This window comes from Malaya genurostris, chromosome 1 (assembly GCF_030247185.1).
Source record: "Malaya genurostris strain Urasoe2022 chromosome 1, Malgen_1.1, whole genome shotgun sequence".
NCBI lineage: Eukaryota > Metazoa > Arthropoda > Insecta > Diptera > Culicidae > Malaya > Malaya genurostris.
The window spans coordinates 35,670,459-35,695,669 of NC_080570.1; the positions used below are offsets into that span (position 1 = coordinate 35,670,459).

Consider the following 25,211-nt stretch of genomic DNA (forward strand, 5'->3'; position numbering starts at 1 on the left):
GTTCATCATAAAGAACTCGTACTTTCTGATCATTTGTCTGGTTATTCCACGAGAGATTCTCGCCATTTAGAACCCGATATCTTGTCCTTTTTTGAAAATTATCTTGTCCTTCACGACGTTCGGGACGGATGCTATGTACTGCAGTTTACAAACTGTCGTTATCTACACGGACCTTTCCGTTGTCTTTGACAAAATAACCCACGCCATTACAGTCGTTAAGTTGGACAGATTGGGCTTAGTTCTAACATGATGCGTTGGTTTCGCTCATACCTCAATAATCGTCGATAAGCAATCAAGATAAATGGCTCTGTATTGAAAAAGTTTATCGCTTCTTCTGGGATTCCACAAAGCATTCATCTTGGACCTCTGATCGTCCCCCTGTACTTCAATGATGTAAATCTTTCTTGAGAATGCCCAAGTTTATCCTTCGCTAATAATCTCAAGCTATTCCAAATATTTTGAAGTAACGAGGATGACGTTGAATAAATTCAACAAGCGCCTTTTGGTAGTGTCAGGCAGATTTTCCAACAAGTCGAATTTATTCCTGTATAGCCTCGGAGCTTTATTGCTGCATGACAAGTGAGTGCAAGTGACAACTCTACCATCGGAAACAGTGTTTTTTTTCAATTCTCTTGCGTTCCGGAACAGAGTCAGGACATATTTTTTAGCTAAATCGAACAATTCAAACAGAGCCGATTTGGGTCTATTCTGAAAACCGGGATTTTTTATCTCAAACCGGGAAAATTAATATCGGCAATCCACTTGCCACCCTGAATTATATAAAATATACAGGTTTCAATTTGTTTTTCTTTTGTCTCATTAAAAACAAAATAAACATATTGCTGAAAAATGGAATAAATATTTTAGAATTTACAGAATTGTTCTAGTTTAAAAACTTTCCATAGATTTTCCATAGATTTGATTGAAATAGTTCTCGAAATTCGCATAATACAAATTTGCAGTACTAATGACATAATACGTATTGCAAAAAATAGCCTGAAACCGTTTTACTTTGAAAATTCGCATAAACAACCGCAAAAATATAGGAAACAAGGGTCTTGAAAATTCATGAAACATGTAATACAAGTGCATTTAAATATTTTTTCGAGGTAGGGGTATTATCGCGTTCTTTTTTTTTTTTTGAAAAATATCGACTTAGCTTCTTAAAATTTAGAGATTTCCGAAATCGAAAATTTTTGTTTTGATGCCATGCTAATATCTGGTGTTATCCAGAAAAAAAGTCATCAAATCCATTTTTAGAGATTATCTAGAGTACTCACAAAAAAAAATAAATTCACATAAAAAAATAACTTTGAAAATTTGCATAAAAAGTCACATAAAACACTGTATAAAATTGCATAAAAAGATTATTGAGTGTATTCCACTATGAATTAAAAATTGCTCATGTTTTGTAAAATTCGACAAATTGTGCTATTTCTTCAAGTTTTGGCAGAGTAGAAGTTCAATAACATTTTCTTGAAGAAGCTTGCTTTTAAATTTTAAATACCTTACAGGTATTTAGCAATAATTATGTCGGCTTCAGCGGTCTGTCAAATAAAAAAACGGCTGTTTTATACTGCCCGACGTTTCGACCACTGGTTTTAGTCTTTTTCGAGGGAACTATATTTTACATTTAACGATATTTTACATTTAACGATAATTTACATTTACTTTAAGAAAAAATGCCAAACCACCAAATACTTCCCCTTTTGGGGGTTTTAGAAGCTCAAGGATGTCCCGCTTATGATGAGCCCACCTTTTTCAATATTTCTACGTTCGTCTTCGACTCATCGGTGCATTAGCAGTTTATGTTAGCTGTTAGTTTATAGGTATATTTTTTTGTTTTGGTTACGGTTTTATTTAATATTCATGAAACGTTTTCCGAAATTCTGAATCCAGATTTTTATTATCTTGACTTTTCAAACTTTATTTTACATAAAGTACGAACTTATTTTCAAATTTTCGGTTTTATTATTAAAATTTCACAAATATTGAAAATTTTACGATTTATTTCCGATTTTATAAACCATAAAATTACAGTTTCTTGAAGATTTTGCAATTGATTTGCATTTTTTGCTAATTTTTCAACTTATAAATTTCAGACATTTCCTGTAAATTTGATTTCTTCGGCTTTAAATTTTTTTCTGTTTTTATTATACACAAATTTCGTCAAAGGAAAGAAATTTGAAAGAATATGGAGAATTAGTAATTTTAATAAATTAATAATTTTTATTAACATTTATTATTTTTATGATAAATTAATTATTTTTAACTTTGGTTGATTTTTTTAGACTATTTCTATAAGAATATTAGGGTACCAATATTTTAGGGTCATCCTTAATTTCGTTAAGCGGTAGTGCTCAAAAGTTCAAGCACCTCAAAAAAAGTTCCCTAGGGTGCCGCTCGAGAATTTCAAATTTCAAAAGTCTTAGAACGTCGAGATTCAGTGTCATCCCAATTTTTTTTTGAAAACATCGACTTTCTGGGGCTGAGATTGAGATTTCTGAAATCAAACAATTTTATGAATGCCAAATGTCTTAGAATTGCATGAAAGGTGGTGATCTGGTGTTATCTCAATTTTTTTTTCTAGGTCCCAGAGTCGAGATTTAAGAAAATTTAAGAAAACATTTCCTTATCCGATTTAGCTCAAATTTTTCATAGGGAGGTGCCAGGATGTTCAAGAAATTGTTCAGGGCTATCGAAATAGGAATAACTGTGGTTTATTAGTTATGGTGAATTAAATATACTGAAGTCTTTTTTATGAGAGTTTACGTACCGCATAAAAAAACGCATAACTCTGAAAATTCGCATAAAAAAACCGCATAACTCTAAAACCTCACATAAAAAAAAATCGCATGAAAAACCGCATAAAAAAAGACCTTAGTGTAATTGTATTTTTTTTTTCACGTAAGAATATGAACATCGTAAAGCGGGTATTACTTGAACAGTATTTCCCTAACAGGCCTTGGCAGAAGATCAAATTGCGATTCGTTGGCTAACGAACGGAGAGCTGCATTTCCACTCTTACTGTTCTATTCGAACATTGGAAGAAGAGAAAAATCGAAGCAATTACACTCAAGCCTATTTTTGTGCGGTTTTTACATATTTTTTTATGTCCCTTTTTAGTGCGAATTTTTTAAGTTATGTAATTTTCTTTATGCGAATTTCCGATGTTATGCGGTTTTCTTGTTTCATCTTAAAAAAACCGAAACGCAGGAGTCTAGTGTTAGGAGAAAAATATTTTAAGTAGGAAAAAAATTTAAAAAAAATCTTTTTGGGGTAGGCTCAAAGTCGATATTTTGTAAAAATAATTGTTTTTAGATAACACCAGATCTCTTTTAAAAACCATTTGACATAAAAAATGCAATTATAGAAATCCAAAACAAGAAACTGAAAAAAAATTTTTTTGCCGATTCCCGGACCTTAATTACCAGTCGGTTAAAAAGCCTATAATCAATAAAAAAAATCGATTCCGATGTTTTATGAATTTTTAAGACATCTGGTTTTTATGCAAATTATTCTAAGTTTGACGTTATTTTTATTTTGCGAATAGCGGAGAAACCAAAATATACATGCAAATTTTTTACCTTCCTAAAAACTCCATTCGATTGAAGGACAGGACCTTAATTTGCGATTCGTTGACTAGCAAAAACGAAAAGCTGCATTTCCACTCTCGCTATTCTATTCGGACAAAGAGACAAAGTAATAAATCGATAATATTCGTGGCAAAAAAACACTTGGAAACGCATTTTTTACTCACTTTGTTATTTTTTGTTGAAATTTTCGAAACAACTTGTATAACAAAATCGTTTTGAATTATGTATACTTACTCAAAAAAATATTTTTTAACTAATTTTATTAGGTAGACAAAATTTGGGAAATTTTCGTCATGAAAATGTTAAAAAATGTTAGAATTTTTTTTTAAACACTCAGTTCTAGAGAATCAATTTATTTATTTATTTTTTTGAGCCTTTCGTCAAAATGTGCCGCCTATTTAATCGTTTCTCAAATGTATTCGATTTTCACTTAACTCATAACACCATAAAGAATTTGTTTCTAAGATTTTTGTCACTCTAGTTATTAGTATTGTATTAGTATTAGTATTAGAGATAAGAATGGTTCTGTGTGGAGTAGTAACCAATTTGTTTTAAGGAAATGTATCATTTTGAAAATTATAATCTATAATTTTCAGTATGCGCTGCATTTAAGTTGCGTAAGGACAAAATGAAGCTTTCTTTAAAAGCACGGACTAAGCGCACATATGCAGAAATGCTCAAAACGATCATTTATGTCCCACCTTTGGAATCCGAAAACGGGTTTTCATATCTTGCGGAACCAGAGGAATCTGACTCTGACGGAAATAGTAAAGATACCTCGTTTGTCACTCCTCAAGGGTCTGTTAAGAGGAGATTAACAAACCACAAAATACCAAAAAAGACACCTAAAATTACACCTTCAAAAAAAGATCCCCGTGTTAAATCTAAAAAACCATATTTAAAACCAAAAACTGTGCCTCCTGGTTTGTCAAATTCACAAACCAATCCAGGAACTAGCACAAGAAAAGACAATAATCCAGTAGGCTCCGTTTCACAGCCACCATCAGGATTACTGAAGTTTTCGGAAATTGTAGAATGGATTTTCGCAGCATTCAATATTTCTGAACCTCTAAAGACCATCATAACGGCATTCCTTCCAATAGCTAGAACTTTTTTGAAACAGTTATCAGCTCAATGGCCAGTTCTTTCAGGTTTTGTATCATTTGATGGATAATTTATCATCCGCCGGAAATGATTCAATCACTGTTCTGGGGGGACGGGTATAGTGTGATGGGTAAGTCGATGCCTTTCACGCAGCCCGCCTGGGTTCGATTCCCAACCCCGCACATAGGGTCAGAAAGTTTTTCTGGTCCGAAGAGGCGAATGACCTTAAGGTTAAAACCTCTATAATCGAAACAAAAAAAAAAAAATCACTGTTCTGCAGTGGAATTGTCGAAGCATCATGCCAAAACTTGATTCATTTAAAGTTTTGTTGCATAGTCAAAAATGTGATGTATTTGCTTTGTGCGAAATATGGCTTACATCAAACATAGCCTTAAATTTTAATGACTTTAACATTATACGTCTCGATAAAGACTCCCCGTATGGTGGAGTGCTTTTAGGAATTAAGAAATGTTATTCCTTTTATTCGACTAGATTGCACCTGGAAAGTATTTCCTGATTTACACGGTAGCGATCATTTGCCAATCACCATCTCAATTAGCAGTAACAAAGGCATTTCTAATTCAGTTAATATTCCATATGATTTGACAAAAAATATTGACTGGATTAAATTCCAAAGTAATATGTCAAGTATCTTAAATTCAATGGAAGAGCTCCCCCCACTTGAAGAATATGACTTCCTCGTTTGTTCGATTCTGGAGGCCGCTGAACAAGCACAAACTAAACGATTTCTTGGTCCATCGTCTAATAGAATACCTCCAAACCCTTGGTGGGACAAAGAGTGCTCAGATGCTAAACACGCGAAACAAAATGCTTTCAAGACGTTTTTAAAACGAGGAGGAGGAACTTCTCAGAATTTTGAAAAATTCTTGGTTTTAGAAACCAAGTACAAGAACATACTTCGGGTCAAGAAATGCAGCTATTGGAGACATTTTGTGGAAGGTTTGTCAAGAGAAACCTCAATGAGCACTCTTTGGAATACGACCAGACGAATGAGAAATCGTAACGTAGGAAATGAGAGTGAGGAATACTCGAATCGATGGATATTTGATTTTGCGAGGAAAGGTTGTCCAGATTCTGTTCCTACGCATAGTATTATTAGGGAGTCTTCTCCAAACAATGGTACCATTGATAGCCCCTTTTCAATGATGGAATTTCCATAGCACTCTTGTCTTGTAACAATAACGCTCCTGGGTTGGACAAAATTAAATTCAACTTGGTGAAGAATCTGCCCGACCTCGCAAAAAGACGCTTGTTGGAATTGTTCAACAAGTTTCTTGTGCAAAATATTGTTCCTCCTGACTGGAGGCAAGTGAAAGTTATCGCCATTCAAAAACCGGGGAAACCAGCTTCCAATCACAACTCATATAGACCCATTGCGATGTTGTCCTCCATCAGAAAATTGTTCGAAAAAATTATTCTTCGAAAGGTTTGTTGTCAGATACTCAATTTGGCTTCCGAAGAAATAAAGGGACGAATGATTGCCTTGCATTACTTTCGTCTGACATCCAAACTGCCTTCGCTCAAAAACAACAAATGGCCTCTGTATTTTTAAACATTAAAGGAGCATTTGATTCAGTTTCCATTGATGTTCTTTCAGACAAGCTCCACCAACATGGACTTCCAGCGGTTATAAATAATTATTTGCACAACCTTTTGTCAGAAAAGCACATGCACTTTTCATTTGGCGACTTAGCATCATTCGGAATTAGCTACATGGGTCTACCGCAAGGCTCATGTCTCAGTCCGCTCCTCTATAATTTTTACGTGAATGACATTGACAGCTGTCTAGTAACCCCCTACACGCTAAGACAATTGGCAGATGATGGCGTGGTTTCAGTTACTGGACCCAAAGCTATTGATCTGCAAAAACCATTGCAAGATACCTTAGATAACTTGTCCGTTTGGGCTGTTCATCTTGGTATCGAATTCTCTACGGAGAAAACAGAGCTGGTCGTCTTTTCAAGAAAGCATGATCCCGCGCAACTCCAGCTCCATATGATGGGAAGAATAATCCAACAGGTTTTGACATTCAAATACCTTGGGGTGTGGTTTGATTCCAAATACACATTAGGTTTCTGATAACAAAATGCCAACAAAGAGTAAAATTCATCCGGAAGATCTAATAAAACTGTATCAGACAACGATACTTTCAGTGATGGAATATGGATGCGTTTGCTTTCGTTCCGCTGCAAACTCTCATATTATCAAACTGGAGCGAATTCAGTACCGTTGTTTGCGAATTGCCTTAGGCTGCATGCATTCGACACATACAATGAGTCTTGAAGTTCTGGCGGGAGTTCTTCCATTGAAGGATCGTTTTTGGGAGCTTTCATCACGCCTGCTAATAAGATGTGAGGTACTGAATCCCCTGGTTATTAATAACTTTGAAAGGCTAGTTGAGCTTCAATCTCAGACAAGATTCATGACAGTATATTTTAACCATATGTCACAGGAAATCAACCCTTCAAGATATATTCCTATCCGTGTCAGCCTCCTAAATGTCCCTGACTCAACTTTATTTTTCGACACATCCATGCAGCGCGAAGTGCGTGGAATCCCGGAACACCTACGCTCGATGGAAATCCCAAAAATATTTTCAAGTAAGTTCAGGCATATTGACTCTGAAAAAATGTTTTTCACGGACGGATCACGAATCGAAGAGGCTCTTGGGTTTGGTATATTCAACAATAATGTTTCATTTAAGCTTCAAGAACCTGCATCTGTTTATATAGCAGAGTTAGCAGCAGTTCATTATACTTTTTTTTTGTTCTGGTCACCGCAACTTTGTTCAATTATGGTTGTTTGTTGATTTTTTTCGGTGAGAATTGAAACACTGTTCTTAACGTTTTTTGTTCAGCATAACGTTTCGGCTTACTACTCTTCAGCCATCGTCGGACGCATTCAACAAAACTTTTACAATATTCAATCACTCCATTCTATCATTCGTTCACTCACTGCCGACGGTTGGGTTATCGTATGCTTCTGACCGCCTATCATCCTTACTATTCCAATACTATAGTATAGTAGAGTATTGGAATAGTAAGGATGATAGGCGGTCAGAAGCATACGATAACCCAACCGTCGGCAGTGAGTGAACGAATGATAGAATGGAGTGATTGAATATTGTAAAAGTTTTGTTGAATGCGTCCGACGATGGCTGAAGAGTAGTAAGCCGAAACGTTATGCTGAACAAAAAACGTTAAGAACAGTGTTTCAATTCTCACCGAAAAAAATCAACAAAAAACCAAAATTGCAGTTCATTATAGTTTGAGTGTAATCGTCACATTATCTCCCAGCCATTATTTTCTCTGCACAGATAGTCTGAGCGCAATTGAAGCCATTCGCTCAAACGCTGCTGGCAAAAATGAACCGTTTTTCTTGGGCAAAATACAACAGTGCCTCAACGACATATTGAACAATAATTATCAAATCACAATCCCGGCTCATTGTTCCATTCCAGGCAATGAAAGAGTCGATAGTTTTGCCAAACGTGGTGCTATTGAAGGTGGAATTTATGAGCGACCGATTGCTTTCAACGAATTCTATAGCGCGACTCACCAAAGAACACTTGCCAGCTGGCAAGCTTCTTGGGATAGAGACGATCTGGGACGGTGGATGCACTCAATTATTCCTAAAATATCGACAAAGACATGGTTCAGGGGACTGGATGTGAGTAGGGATTTTATTCGTGTGATGTCCAGACTCATGTCCAATCACTACACGTTAGATGCACATCTCCTTCGAATCGGACTTTCCGAGACTAATCATTGTGTTTGTGGCGAAGGTTATCGGGATATTGATCATTTCGTTTGGACATGCGTGGAGTATCGTGATGTCAGATCTCAACTATTGAATTCCTTGCGTACCCAAGGTAGACTATCCAATGTCGCAGTTCGAGACATTCTGGCTTGTCGTGACCTTTCTTACATGAAACTTCTTTATCATTTCATAAAGACAATTGTAGTTTCAATTCAATAATTGACCCTTTTGAGGGTTAGTTCCGACTCCTACTGCGTTCATTAGTTCATCCAATAGCAAAATTTTAATAAAAATGATGTACTGATAAAAACAAACCCAGAATAGGTTACGAAATTAACAACAAAATGTATAAAAAGTTCAGCTTATTTTATAATTTATAGCAGTTAATCAGGTGGTTCAAATAATGTTCTTAAGTATATTTAATAATAAATAACGAAATACTTAATATGATATTTAAAAAATAAGAAGAATGTGTTTTATTAAACTCAAATCGTTGTGACTATATTCATATTATATTAGGATAAGAATTCTATGTAAAAGTGATGCTGCGGCGAAGAAAAACTTATGTAAATTGCCTTAAGAAATAAACGTATTTATGGAAAAAAATTATAATCGGTTGGTACAAAAGATGAGTGGTTTTATGCCTACTGGAGAGAGAGAGCTAAAAAGTTGGTAATGCTTAGCTCCAGTGGGCTTTTCCCTGCTCCAAATAAACAACCCAACTCGGTTCGGCTGAGAAGATAGAAGATGCAGTATCTCAAAAGAAACATCAATACATTTGAGAGTCCGCATCACGACCTTCAATTTGGTTAAATCCTTTTAATTCGTCTTCACAACTAACCACCGCAAAAACGCAAACTCAAGTGACTGTGTGCTTGCTTGTAGCTACAAAACTCAGCTTGACCAGCTGCCGCAAGGGTGGTCCCAAGAACGAGCTTTCGGCCGAGCGGCTGGGTTGAACGATACAGAACCAGCCGAGGGATGGCATCTGGGTACCGGTTCTGCTTCACTTACTAAAGCTTACGGTTAAAATTGTTTGTTTACTCTTTATCGCCACTTATGTTCGACTGCTCAATCTGCGGTGTACTCTCAAATAGATGCCATCGAAGCTGCTTCGGTTGGTTGGTTGGTTGGTTAGTCGATGCACAGTCAGTCAGTCTCGGTTTTGCCAGTCAGAATTTACCGTTTCATTGCTATATCGAAACAACTCAATCCGGCCGGTCGGTGCAGTGATGAACGCAAATCGTGTACAAAACAATCGATTAGTCACCGAAACTGGTTGTGCGAGAGAATCGAATAAAATTTGTTCACCTTCGCGTACATCTAGCTAATGTCTAGAATCCATTGCCTCTTTCATAAAGTTAATCGTAACCCTTCGATTCTCTTATGGCCGTCGTTAGGAAGCTTCACGTTGTGTTCCCCACATTACTGGTTCCTATCACCGGTCTGATCTTTGGTCCCTGACTGAGCTTAAGTCAGGTACAGGAAAAAAAAATTCATGCCGACACGGTCGATTGTGTCACGATAGCGCAGCAGCGCAGGTGTGGTTCTGACTGCATTCCAACAGCCACTCTCGCCAAGTCTGACACTAGTTCAGGCGCAGTCAATGTCCCAGATAGGAAACGAAAAAACAGGTACTAGGACGAAAAGATAAGACGCTTATAACGATGATGATGATGACAAGCCATAATCCTTCTGACACTTCGGGGGGATGACTAATGTAGGAAATATTGGCTTGTAATTTTTGCTGTGCATTGTCGAAATCTTCTTTCGAATCTTATATTTATTGAGCTGCTGCTATACTCACTCAATGATTGAATGTGCTTTTGTAGATACAAAGGTTGCAAAGTGCCAACCATGTTTTGCTTATACTTCGTACGTGTCATTTTACACCTACTACTGCCGGTTGTGGCCGATTTACGTGTAATTCTATGGGATCATCGCGTTTTCTTTGAACGTGTGAAATTTGAAGTGCCAACGGAATGGAATGCATCGTCCGTTGTGTACGTGATTCATAATCGTCTGGCTTCAGTGCAGGAGGTCAAGATTGTTGATTTCATTCGAATGAATATTTCTGTTATCTTCTGTGAAATGTGCTATCACCGATAGCATAACCTCGATCTGTTGGACCATTTCAATTACTGAATAAGCTCGTCTAGGTCCAGTTTATTGATAGATAAGACAAGTTGTCTTTTTTTATGATGCTCGTATCGAACAATGAGTGACCGGCTCATGAATTAGTTTGATATTGCCATTTTGAATTGCTTAGTAGACGTGGAGCCTTAATTTGGACAATTTCTTTACCGGCGCAATTTCTTTACCGAAGTCACAATCATAAACCTGTTTAAATCCACCTTGTGGTGTAATGATGCCTTTCTTATTAACATTTCATTAGAAATTTATGCAAGTTCCGATGGGGCTCTGGACAATCTATTTCCAGAGCCGGAACTCGGTGACCGCCACAGTCGTAAAAAGTTATAACATCTGTATCTGTTTTGAAAATTTTGTACTTATCTGTGTCGTAAATTTTACAACGATTGGGCCTTTCGACCATCACATAATAAATTCATCGAAAAAAGTATTCCTTTCAAATGTTGATTAGATAGAGACCAAGACTTTGTTTGAATCAAAATTGGTTGATTCACCTTTCATGCACCGTTTCGATCGAGTCATTTGAATCCCAGTGAAACCAAACGTAAACCTTTGATCCTGTTACTGCTGGATAAGTTAGGTTAACAGGGAAGACATACTTTGAAGCATCATAATGAAACATGCTTTGTGATTGGATTGTCATTTTTTGTTGTTTTTATCAACATAACCGTTTTGTAATCACAGCCTATGAATTCGGTTGTGTTTTGAAATCGTTGTAAGTTTTCGTTCTTCCGTAAAAGTTGAAAAAAAATTGAACAAAACAAACTGTGTGCTTCGTTCGCAAAGGCGGTTTTGTTTTCTACTTTCGTACCATTGGTTTATAATCTCGGAACCGGAAGTCGGATCTGGATGAAATTGCACAGTATCTTTCAAGACAATGAGAACTCTAATTTGAGTCAAGATTTTTGGAAATCGATTGAACCGTTGCTGAGAAATCGAAGTAAGTTCTGGTTTTTGAATTATTCTTCACTATTATCGGTGCTTCCAGAACCGTTGACTAGTAGTCTCAAAGTAGGTTTACGTATCCATCAACTAAAAACGACCTGCCAACCAGATGAATTTACCAGTCAGTTTTATAAAAACTTGCACTTCGTTTCGCCACCACTCGTGAAAAATATTCATGAAATTGAAAAAAAAATACTTATCGCGCTTTGACGCCGGAACCGGAAGTCGGATCTTAAGGTAGCGCTTCGCCGTGGTCACGGGACTTCGCTGCCTATCCCGGGGTTTCACGCACTTTACCCAAAATTGTGAGAAAACGGGGAAGAAAACGGAAATTCCAAGAACATACGATTCTAGATAATTAATTTTTCTATCGATTCGTATATAAATTGTGCCTGATAAACATTTTTATCGAAAGATTTCGTGCGAGTTATAAAAATAAATGAGTTTTTCCTTATTCTTTCGCACGCACACAATGTCAACGCATGCATTGGGGTGTGCAAAATGCTACATGCGGTAGACGCTAACAACATTTCTTTTGTTTTCGTTGTCCGTTCTCTCTGCGTAAACGTTGAATATAGATGAGTAAAAAATGTAAGTAAGTGTTACTACTTTGTAAAATAATTTCTATTCATGTTTCAGTAGAACCAGAAATCAGTAAAGATTTTCATCGCTACTAGCTTTGACGCTTTGTTAAAACGTAGCACATCCCTACATATGCGAGTTGTTTATAGCGAGAAAAGGAAAAAAGAAAACCAAATTTTAACAAAACTCGCACGAAATCTCGCGAAAGAAAAGCTTTCTAACTGATATTTTTCGCCAAATGCATAGTAAAATCATTTACCTACAATCGTATGTTTTTGATTTTTCGTGAATCGGGTTAGTATTTTAGAAATTTGCAATTTAGGGTGAAATTTCGGCGACAAAGCAAGAGGAAGCAGTGAGATGTCTTGCTTCGACCTGACCACGGCGAAGCGCTACCTTAATTGACTTATCGGGGACTTTTTAAAGAATTTCCAGACCTTTTCTTTGCATCTTAGTTCGTGACAATCGGTTGAGAAATTTCCGAGAAAATTTAATGAGAAATTTCTCGTAAATTTGCACATATTACCTCGTAATTCCGGAACCGGCAGTCGGATAAAGATTAAATCAATAGCAGGCTATAGGACCATAAGACTTTTCGTTTGTATCTAAGTTTGTGAAAATCAGTTCAGCCATCTCTGACAAAAGTAAGTGACTATGTACTATTTTCTTTCAATTTTTTTCGGACCCAGTAATTCCGGGTAATCCGACTTGAAGTTGGATCGAAATAAAATTCAATAGTTCGTCTAGTTGAATCGAATGGTATATGACATTCAGTTCTAAAATTGACAAACATATTTGTGCAAAATAGCTCGAATAACTTTTCAGGCGAGTTGGTTGAATTTTTCGCTAAAGAAAACATTTAGTGCTGGGGTCCAATTGGAGATTGATAGCACTCTGATTATCTTTCTCCGGACATGATCAGCCTCAATACCGTGCGGAATCCGGCGGAAGAAAACCTTATACAGAATAGATTTACTGTTTCCTACTTCCATGCCGTTAAAGACGACGATTGCATTCATTTCAGTTATCAAATTTTTTCACCGATTCACATCTGATTAATCTACTTTACTAAATTATCTCTTCAATCAACTAATCAATTTCCGGTTAGCTTTTGATAAAAGTTTTATCAATTGCAAAGATCCGTTAATATTACAATGTTAATAATAGCGGTAACCAGTGTTGGTGATTGCCGAAAATTTGGCAGAAGCTGCTATATTGCTATCTATATTGTATACAACATTTTCAATCCGGTAGAAGATGCTACAAGAGCTCGAGTCTCTCAATGCATGAACCACGAGAGAAGTTTTCTACATTTCTTCGCTCCACTTCATACTCAGAGTATTTCACGCCCATAAAAAATTTAAAGTCTGATAATGATCGTTGCTGTGTGGAATTTCCCAAGAGAGAATCGCAAGCTGACAATTATCGCAGAAAATCGAGTCGATGATTCAACTTGATGAATCTCATACTAGGTTGCAATACTTCAAAACCCTTGTGTGGAGCATTCACATACATTTTCATAGACACAACTTATACAAAGATTATATGCACATAGTTAGGATAAGCGGCAATAGTAAAATGATTCTATCGCAATTATCCACTGTCCGTATAGAATCGGATCGCGAAACGAGAATGAGCGACCGTTTGTTGCTTCAGAGAGGATCCCCACAGCAGCGTGCTAACCTTTGATTCTCAGAAATGTAATCGAGAGAAATTCTCTCTCGCACTGATGTCGATTCTATGTTAAATGCCGGGTTTTCGTTGTTGCGATGATTTTTGTCTCTCTTTAATGGCACTGATTCAAACGTTGAAGAGTTGCCAGTGAACGTTCTTTGATACGATAAAAACCATCCTTGGCGATAACATAGATCGGCATATTGAACAAATAGTTTAAAAGTACTTGTTTGATTGATAAACTAATATTTTTTTCTCGGTAGCCGGCTGCCTAGATCGACCAATATAATCGATTAATCATTTTTCGCGTGTGAAATCGGTTGACTCTACAATTTATCAACTATTTTGTTCAAATCTTCTTCACTCGCTTATTTTGAAGCAGACAATTCCATTTAGAAAAAAAACAGTTTTAATCCACCTAGTGGTGTAACGATGCCTTTCTCATATTACTCATAACATCATAAATATTACTGTGGAATTCGCAACAACAACCGTCCATTGAATAGAAATAGAAAAGTTTGCTCGGACTTAATCTAACAAAATCTACAAATTTTGTTTACTCTGTAGCTCCGGAGCCGGAAGTAGTATCCACAACAAATTTAAGATATTCGTATGAAACTGTGAGACTTTTCCTTTGAACCTATAAGTTTGTGAAAATCGATTTAGCCGTCTGGAAGAAAAATGAGTGAGATCCTCTTTGCAGTTTTTGATCACTATTTCCAATTCTTCCGAAACAGGATTAAGATGGCCGAAATAGCCGAACCTAGTTCGTTTGCCAGTTTTAAACCTAGACTTCCTATCTCATGCTCTATTTTCATTAAAACAATTAAATGAAATCTAACAAACGAAGCGAATCTGCGTTTCTGTTATTTCTGCATATGTAAGTCAAGCCAAACAGCATGAATCAGCTGCATAAAACATGTAGTAGGATTATAATTGTTATTATTATTATGATTATTATTATTATTATTATTATAATTATTATTATTATTATTATTATTATTATTATTATTATTATTAATAAACCACCGGCACGATTCTTCGATCACCGGCTATGAAAATTACATATTTTTTTCAAATAAATTTCAATTCATTAATATTCTTTCATTCTTTCGGTCGCACTTATCATAAAATAGCTAAAATTGTCATCAACCGCAGCACCGTCTTTTACCAATATCGCACACTACTAGCAGACAACCGTTCCGTTTTCTTCATGCCGTGTACGAAATAGAACGCATCGTTCGTTTTGTATTTTCTTCTTTCATGTTGCACGTACCGGTGGTGTACATACTGTCATTCTATTATGGCGATTTGAAAACTTTGGCACTCATCGCCCTGTAACTGCGGAACAGGAAGGCGAATCCTGATGAAATTTCACAGTAGCTTTAAAGATTGGCATTGAGCTTTGATTCAAATCAAGATTTGTGAAAATCGGTTCAAGCATCGCAGAGAAATCAAAGTGAGTTCTATTTTTGGAATTTTTCTTCACCACTATCGGTGTTTCCGGAACTGGAAAAGGGGGACCCCGTAGTGCCGAATTAAGTTTTTATGCCCACAAAACTAAAAGGTCTGAAAACTAGAAGAATTTATCATACAGTTTTATGGGATTTGTATTTGTTTTTGAACATCGTTCGTGAAAAAAATACTCATGAAATTGGTAGTTTTCCACTTATCACGCTTTAGTTCCGGAACTGCAAGTCGGATCCAGATAAAATGTTCTAGAAATTTTCAGGAAACTATAAGACCTGAAATATTTTGGGTTTGAAACGCGTCGCTGGTGCCAAAAAAGCTGAATTTCATTCAAAAAACAGCGTCGTGTTGATGTGGCCAAAGAGATGATTTCCAACGCAGATAGTGACCCCACTATCACTATCTGCGTTGGAAATCATCTCTTTGGCCACATCAACACGACGCTGTTTTTTGAATGAAATTCAGCTTTTTTGGCACCAGCGACGCGTTTCAAACCCAAAATATTTCAGGTCTTATAGTTTCCTGAAAATTTCATCGAATGCATCATAACTGATGATGAGGTGTGGATCGACCGAATGGCGCTTCGAAGGCGAGCCGTTGTTCTAAATTTTCATCCATTATAAAAATCACCACACGAAAATTTTTCAACCTCTTTGTATAGACGCCAAACAAAAATTAATCGTACGATATGCGTCAAAATTTGACAGAATGTGTATAAAAGTGTTGCCAACGTTGAGAGTTGCTTTACTGCAATTCTATTACATTTTCTATTGAAGGCGGTAATATCTCACGATTTTCTCGTGATAACGGTCAATAAGCACATTTTAAAAGGGCCACGCTACACACTTCGTAACTTTATATTACTTCATTTAAGCTTTCCAAAAAGTATATGTATGTGCCTTTTGGTCTGCGACCCTGCTTCCTATTAGTAGTTAAAGTTAGTGTATAGAAAAGATTAAATGTTAAATAATTTATTAAGGAAAAGGCGAAACCGTGCACAGTCTTCAACAAAAATGTGTATTTTTACGTTTTTAGTAATTGTCTCCAACATAGTAGACACTGAAAATAATTGTGAAAAAAATTATGTACAAAAAATTGATTTTAAGTGGTTTCAAACGAAAATGCTTCATATATCCGAAACTTTTTGCGTCAGACCTATAGCTTCTTAAGCAAAGCTTTTTTTCGTTAGAAGTTCTAAAACTTCGTAGAAGACATCGTTTTTCTATCTCTTAAGGGAAAAAAGTTGTTGAAATGATCTTTTATCGTAGTAGGCTTTGCACATTTTTTACTGTGATCAAATCACGAGGAATATTTTTGTGAATGAGTTCTTAAAAGGAACTATGTATATCAGATCAACGGTTTAGCAGCTAGAGAATTAAGTTCACGTTTTTGTCGATTCAAACCACTGTGCACTGAGGTTACCAGAAGATGTACATTGAAGGAAGATTTGTCAGTCCCAAGTCTGATCGTCTAGAAATTCTCTGTAAAATTTCAGTTAATCCCGATCAGTAACGCGGTGGTTGCTCATGCTCCAATTCAAATAAAGCTTACGAAACAAATAGTAGGGTCATACTTTCGAATGTTACATAAATACTGACGACGCTACGATCGCAAACTCGACCGGTGACGACTGAGCCAAGTACAGTTCTAACGAAGATTCAATTTGATCGTCGTTGGCCTTCGTTTTGCCTTTTCGGTGTTCAAATGGGTAGCGTAGCCTAGCTTGTCTGATACAGCGAACGGGCAGTTAAAATCTGGATTTCAAAATCAGCATAAGAGTTTTTATTCCATCATTCTAGTCACAGGTGCTATTTTGACAAAAATTTTGTTTGCTTAAAAATTATGATAATGATGTTTAAATGAGTGAATTACCACAAGGTAAACAGCTCTTCTGTTGTACAAAAAACCAAGTTGCCAGTATTCAGGATCATCAGCAGGCAAAAACGGTTCCATCACCGTGTAAGGTCAAGGTGATTGAAACGAACGAACGAGTTGCAACTAATCTTCAAAATTAGAGAATTCCGAGAGAATCCAGTATGACCAACATTTCCCGTGACTTGCGTTTGAGGCCATCGCATAGCACAGCACTAGCTCAAACAGGTCACGTTGCCGGTAGCAGCCAAGGCCATCTCCGGCGGACAGAAGAATGGGGCAACTTGTTTCCATTTATGGCACTGTTGCTCTAAAGCTGCTAACCGATCAGCAGACGATTAAAGTACGAAACATGGTAATCTGCGTCATTGTAACGAAGCGAAACCCTGAAACACTGACACACACAAACACAGTTCCTGTCTGCCGACAACAGCGATGAGGAACAATGAATCAGTTCAGTTCTTCTGAACTATATGATGATGACTCGGGTTTGCCCATCCAGACATACACTCACACACACACACACACACGCACGCACCCGTGACCAGGTTCGCTAATGATTTGGATCCGCGCGTGGGTCACAGCCGGGGAAGCTTGAATCGCTAAGCTCCCTTTCGTTCAGGCGCTGAAGTTGCATCACAGAATCGAAAGCGAAAGTTGGAAATTATCAGTAGAAGAAAGAGTGTTCGATTGTTTCCGTCTTTTTTTTCTTTCCTTTTTCCATGTAGGTGTTCGTTGAACGATTGAACTTCCAGACGTAGACCGTCCCCCTGGAATGCACTTTGTGTGTCGGTTTGGTTTGGCCCAGGAATGCCGCAGCCAGAAGAGGGTTCCGGAGATTTATTGGATACGGTCTAGTGCGCTAAGTAGGTGTTTTATATACCCTTTATTGAGTGAGCTCTCATCTTCTCATCTTCCGGTGTGAGAAGCAGCTCCAGGTTCACCACTGTGGCAAACGCTTTCCTCTCCCTCCTCGGTGATGTCGCCGTTGGTGAGCTCAACCGTGATGAGTTTGTTCCGTTCCGAGGGGAAGGTGTACTCCATATGCGAAGTAATTCGAGTAACAAACGATTAATACGATAATGATCCCGATTTGCTCGTTTGGAATACTAAATGGTGACAAAGTTTTGCTTAATGTTTCTTATCTCCGGTCACGTATGCACGATCCTTGCCTTGCCAAAACCGGACCTGAGCGCACCACCGCATTGCGTCATCGTCCAGCTCAGCTCCTGCCTGGCTTAGGTCATAAAAAGGAAAAAATAAAATAAACGAGTCTTCAACTTGCGAAACCGCGACCGACCGAGAACGTTGCAGAATAACAATCAAGGCGATTGTACCAACACAGAGGAAATTTTATTTTTATTTATTATTTATTCGCGAAGTTGGTATGAACCAGATACGGTCAAATCTGACGATTCTGCGGAAAAGGAAGGTGAAGGACTGAAGGTGGTTTCTGGGTGGCAGCAGCAGAGGGAAGTTTTAACGACGAACAACGGGCGAATTTGTAGCGTTGAACTGTTCCACTGACACCCGCGCTGCACGCACCACGGACCACTCGGAAGTATTGGTGCAGAAAAACGAGTAAAAATCAATTCAATGGAAATTAAGTTGCGGTCGCATATATGCTGCTGCAGCGCCTGCGACCGAAAGACCAGTCGGCTGCCTTGTATGTTGCCTCCGTCGGCGTCGACGTCGGTGGGAGAAGGGAGGAGAAAGGAAGAAACATAAATTTCAATATGTATAGCACTGTGAGTATGAGATCATCCGTTGGACCGCCGCTTCTAGCTTTTGGTGCGTGTAAACGCTGCTATGCTGGAATATCTTGGCTCTTCTTTCCTCCCCTTCCCCCAACCGGAATAATCGATTATCTTGACATAACAGTGAAAATCTTTTCCAATGGCTACTTTCGGGCTCCACATTGAAAGCGAGTGCGCTTGCGGGTTCCATTAGGATTACTCAATTTCCAATGGGTGCCACTTTCATCTCAACAGCCACACGAAAAAAAAAAAACGAAATAGAAAAGTGCAATGCATCCTAACGAGTTTGCAAATTTATCAGTAAAGCTTAAGCGCGCTAGGAGTCTTCCCTCCCACCGTCGTCTTGTTCCTCGATGGTCGCCACGAACAAAAAAATAAACCGCAAAACACTTGTTGCCATACCTGCAACTCGGCTCAGGTTTCCGATGAGACTTCAAACGTCCATTACTTAACGTCTTCAAGTGGCCAAAACAAAGCAGGTAGCAGAAATGAGAAACTCCGACCGACCGACGTCTGTTGCGGCGCTGGAGAAAACGAAGGGCGTCCGTCCCCTGGCCAAACCCGAACCCGTCATGCACTGAAACTGGTCGTCCAACAATTACCACCGCGCACCACTCATAAGACGAACGAGAATTCGCTCCGTCCCGCGGACAGAGAATGGTTCCAGTCCGGGTCCAGTGAACAGACGCGTGTTTACGGCGGAACACGGTCCTTTCCAGCAGTAGTGTGATGAAAACTACTGGCTCAGAAATCGAAATATTAGGTTCGGGAAAATGATCTGTTATGGAGCTTTGTTATTATAGATTTTAGAAGGAGGAATTCGAGTGATTCCAGTCATCATTTATTTTTTATGATTTAGCTGTAAATATGATAGATCAAAGCGAAACGAAGTGAAAATAAAACATCAATGGAATAATTGAAATTGTTAAAAAGCATCGGTAGAACTGTTCCACCAATTGAGCCACCTTGGAGGTGTTTCCTTCTTATTTATCATTTTCCGGGCAATGATATTTAGAGATTCCTTACTAGGGTACCGGCTCTCTATTTCATCTGAGCTTCGATTTTGTTCTCATCCATTCATCTCAGTTTGAACATGAATCATAGCAGTTCGGCTGAAAGGTTCGTATCGTTTAATAGAAACACACATTTTTTTGCCAAAATTCGTTTTTATTATTCAGCATAATTGCCATCAGAGGCGATACAGCGATTATAGCGATCTTCCAACTTTTCGATACCATTTTTGTAATACGATTTGTCCTTGGCCTCAAAATAGGCCTCTTCAAATGAGGTTTCTTCAAATGAGGCCGTTTTTTGAAATTTCGTCCTTCAAACGCTCTAATAACGCTATATAATAGTCACTGTTGATGGTTTTTCCCTTTTCAAGGTAGTCGATGAAAATTATACCATGCGAATCCCAAAATACAGACGCCATAACCTTACCGGCCGATTGTTGAGTCTTTCCACGCTTTGGGTTCGGTTCATCGCGTGCAGTCCACTCAGCTGACTGTCGATTGGACTCCGGAGTGAAGTGATGGAGCCATGTTTCGTCCATTGTTATATATCAACGAAAAAAATCGGTTTTATTTCGATATAACAGCTCCAAACACTGCTCAGAATCATCAATTCGTTGTTGTTTTTGATCGATTGTGAGCTCACGCGGCACCCATTTTGCACAAAGCTTTCTCATATCCAAATATTCGTGAATAATATGTCCAACACGTTCCTTTGATATCTTTAGGGTGTCAGCTATTTCGATCAACTTCACTTTACGGTCATTGAAAATCATTTTGTGGATTTTTTTCACGTTTTCATCGGTAACAGCCTCTTTTGGACGTCCACTGCGTTCATCGTCTTCGGTGCTCATATGACCAGTACGAAATTTTGCGAACCACTTACGAATTGTTGCTTCGCCCGGTGCAGAGTCTGGATAACACTCATCAAGCCATTTTTTGGTATCGGCGGCACTTTTTTCATCAAAAAGTAGTGTTTCATAAACAAACTAAATTCCTTTTTTTTCCATATTTTTTCACAATAACAAAAGTAGCTTCACTCAAAATGCAATATCTCACAAACTAATAATCAGACAGCTGTCAAATTTATACACGTATCTTTTGAAGGTTGGTACTAACTGAAAATGGTATGGATTTAATTCTAGTGGCGCCTTCTCATAGAAACGATACGAACTTTTCAGCCGATCTGTTATCATGGCTCGATAACGATCGCCATTAAAAGTTTTCGTTGTTACATATTTGCACAAACACCACACCAAACTGTAACTTTTTGGCCGTATATAGGCAGTTCCTCAGGTAATTGAGGATTTTCTGTGACATAGAACCAAAAATTTTGCTTATCAACGCATCCATTTAACGTTTGGTTGATTTTCACAATTGAGAAGTTATTATGAATGCAAAGTTGAACAATTTCAACGTGTTCTTTTGATGTGTACTGTTCCATGGTAAAATTGTCTTGGAATGACGCTTCCAACAGGAACAATTCGGTCAAAAGTTTTTGAGTTGTCCGATGCTTCCACTTTGAATGACCCACCCTGTATGTTATTATGTTTAGATGCTAAAGAGGGAATTATCAATTTTTTGAGCGATGATCTAAACAAAATTACGATGAGATTGAGTATTAAATCAACTCAAATCTATGTAATCTATGGCGATCGCCGATGTGGCAGTGGCCGATGAATTAAATATAGCATGAGAGTCTTCCAGATGGCGTTGGTAAATATCTATGTTGGCTGCATCCTTCGGTCCGTGTGGGTCCGCGGGCAACACCCCCAGGCTACGAAGGCTCGCATGCTGGTCATCGACTGGAGCGGTCTTCCGTGGGCGGTGAGTAGCCTTTGGCATGAAGTCCCATCATTCAATTGTTCACGGCGCTCATATTTAAATATGTTTTGTAAAATTCGCGTTATATGATTACAATCGAGTTGCAATTATCTTACATCCATTCTAAAGGGTGATTTTTAAGAGGTATTGGTTTTGAGTTTCATAAAAAAAACAAAAAAATTGAGAAAAATGATGATATCTTTATTGGAATCGAAAGAACGATCAATACAATTTAATGTTTGAAGATGATTTCATGCACATGCTGGCCGCGGTTTCGCTTAAGATGGCCCATGCGCCAAGTCCAATTTCGGCACATTCTCTCCAACATATCGGCCTTTATATTACGAATAAATGATTCAATATTGGCTTCCGGTGCTGATTTATCCTTGTAGGCATGAGCCTTAACATGGCCCCACTAGAAATACGCAGATAATCCAATGGCGTTAAATCACACGATCTAGACGGCCAATTGACGCAAAACGTGAGATAAACTGTTCACCGAGGGCGGCTCTCAATTTGGTCATTGTCTCGCGTACCGTGTGGAACGTGGCACCGTCTTGTTGAAACCACATGCCAGGCATGTTCAATTCTTCCATTTTGGCAAAAAAAAGTCAATCATCACACGGTAGTGCTCATCATTCACAGTAACGTTCCGCCAATCGTCGCCTTTGAAGAAGTACAGCCCAATGATGGCACCGGCCCATAATCAACAGCAAACAGTGACTTTTTCGGGATGCAATTCTGACTGGTCTTCACTCCAGATGCGGCAATTTTGCTTTTTGACGTATTCATTCAACCAGAAATGAGCTTCGTCGCTGAACACAAACGACGATTTATGATTAAATTATAGACCAAACTGAACAAGTTTGACAAGATGACACAAGAGACGATATAAGCGTGATATGTCAAAAACAGTGTTGCCGAAAAGATACCAGCAAAAAATTCACCCTTTAGAAATACAATAATTCATGACAGTTGCAGTTTGTTTTCTAATCGCTCCAGACGCACTGTCGGTGGTTTTAAGAAAATTCATTGAAATTCGCTCGTTCGCCTTGGGATCTGATCAATAGAGGAAGGAATTGCAACACTCACACACACTTACGTTTGTGCTTAAACTGATTTGTCTTGTTCAAGATTCAGATACGTATTTCTAATACTGAAACCCACATGCATTAGTACAAACAAACGACTTAACATTCCATTCCAAAACCAGCAAAAGTACGGATTCCAGCCGGCTAATTAGAAACTCATCCATCACAAACGTCATTATTTTTTAACGACATTCTGCAATGCACCCAAAGCGTAAACACGCAATCCATCACAAGACCAGGCTAAAGTTTGACATTGAAAGTGCATTAGGTAATGTTGTTTGTGTTGTGGTTTGACAGTATCCCCCCCGTCTAAGCCCGTATCTGATATGGTTTTATATTGCTTTCGGATAAAACAAGTGGGTAAGTAAATACGAAAACTGACCCGAAACGAGGATCCCTGCTGAAGAGCACATTCATCCCATAATTAGCATAAAATTTCAGACTCCGAACGGAGACCACTGTTTCATAATTAGCTACAAACCTGAAACAAAGTAACCCGCCTGTATTCGACTCGGAAATGCTTCACAGCCCACCGAGGTGGCGAGAAGGGGTTTGCGTGTCAGGAATCCGAACCTGTTGTTTCGCTCTTAACAAACTGCTTCGAACACGTGTGAGAACATAGGACGATCAGTTTTTGCAATCATTTTTGCTGCTCTCCCCTTCCTAACCCCAGTTTTCCTCTGAATCCCCCGACTCCCGTTGGATCCGACATTTCTTCAAGGTTGAATGTTCCCATTGCTGGCTGCCGCCCGGGAAGAACATGAGCCAGAGCCAGAAAACTCGCAGCAATATTCCCTGGGTGTTGGGGAGCCAAACAACCGAAAAATATGTTTATTGCTATATTGTTGTTCGTGCTGTGGAGTGCCATGAGCAGGAAAACCCAACAAAGTAGGCATTTCTATATCGCTGTGGCGAGTTTGATTGCAAATCGTTGTTGAAGATCTTCGGGAACTAAAGCCAGTTTTGATTACCTGTTTAACGCCAATTACCGATCTTTAAAGAAGATAAAAAGTGTTTTCCTGGTGCAAAAGAATCTGAACATTTGTATGTATGATTTCGATGCGATTGCATGTGAAGAAACTTTGACAGTTACCGTTAATGAAGTTCTCCAAGTGTATGCTGTAAACATGACACTCTTCAAATAAATGACTACGACACGCATTTTTTTTACTCCGCTGAATTTGTAAACATGTAATGTGAAACCAGCTTCTATCTACGGCCAGTCGGAAGGTCGCTGGCAGAATCCGAATTACGCTTGTCAGTTATGGTCAAGCGATCTGCTGCAGTGCTCCAAGCAGCAGCTCCTTTCCCTTGAATGTAGGCAGCGGAAAATATTTATAAACCAGGTCCGACGTGTGCGCGTGAAACAAGAGATTGCACCGATGCTTTCGGTTGCCTACCTCTTAAGTTTCACATTAAGGCGATTGACAGGTTGTCACTTGCTTACCAGTTGTACCGGTCGGTCGCTAAAAATCGTCAAAGTCTTGAGCGAAATACGAGGATAGAAGGAAGTGCAGTTACGTCTGTTAAGTTGTCTTACTAAATGGTTGCATGTGCAGGAATGCATGTTGTGACGGAAAATTAAACGGTCGTGCATAAGATCCAACAATCCAAGCGACACAGTTTTAATGACCACAAGGAAATCACTTAGAATCATTTATTTTTCTTTTATTCGTCAATGATCTTTGATGTATGCCGACGGGAAAGTTCAGTTCCAACATCAGAAAAGGTTACAAAACCAGGATCGACTTGCTCCGATTTGGATGAAATTTTGCATACGTCTTTATTTGTTTTGCACGGATGAGTAGATCAGTTTGATTCAAAATCAAATTTCGAAAAGGGCGAATGTATATTTGCATGAACTTATGTATTCTTCAGAACATTGTAACTCGGAATCTGTTATTGGTAGACAACTTGTGTCGAAACAGAAGTGGTGAGCAATCGATTGAGTAATCTAAAAGATCTATGCAGATAGAGCCTAACTATAGGACTGTAAAGTGAATACCGTGGTGACCAAGTACAGCGAAGCATGCTTGGTTTTGTCTACTCAATTCGACTTTCTCTTCAGTGTGCTGTGCTCAATAATAATTCCTATGCGTTTTTTAAACAATTATAGGAATTAGGAAAATTTTTATTTTGATAAGACACAACAATATTTCTAATATAGTCTTTACGTTTCGTCTTCGACTCGTCAATAACATAACAGTTCATGTTGAACTGATAGGCCATCTAGCAGTTTCACATAAGCCGCAAAGCAGGCGAAAAACTCTACCTGAGTTACAACTTGAAAAAAAAAAAACACAATGAAGTACATTGCCCTCATTGACATTCCGAACGGTGTTCTCTAAAAAACAA

The 25,211-nt window shown here is 38.2% G+C and overlaps 1 protein-coding gene across 13 annotated transcripts in view; it reads right to left on the reverse strand.

Annotated features, from left to right (window-relative positions):
* The window catches only part of LOC131436975 (filamin-A), a 165,953-nt gene that overhangs the window by 106,163 nt on the left and 34,579 nt on the right, over nt 1-25,211 (reverse strand). The gene's annotated exons all lie outside the window — the stretch shown is intronic.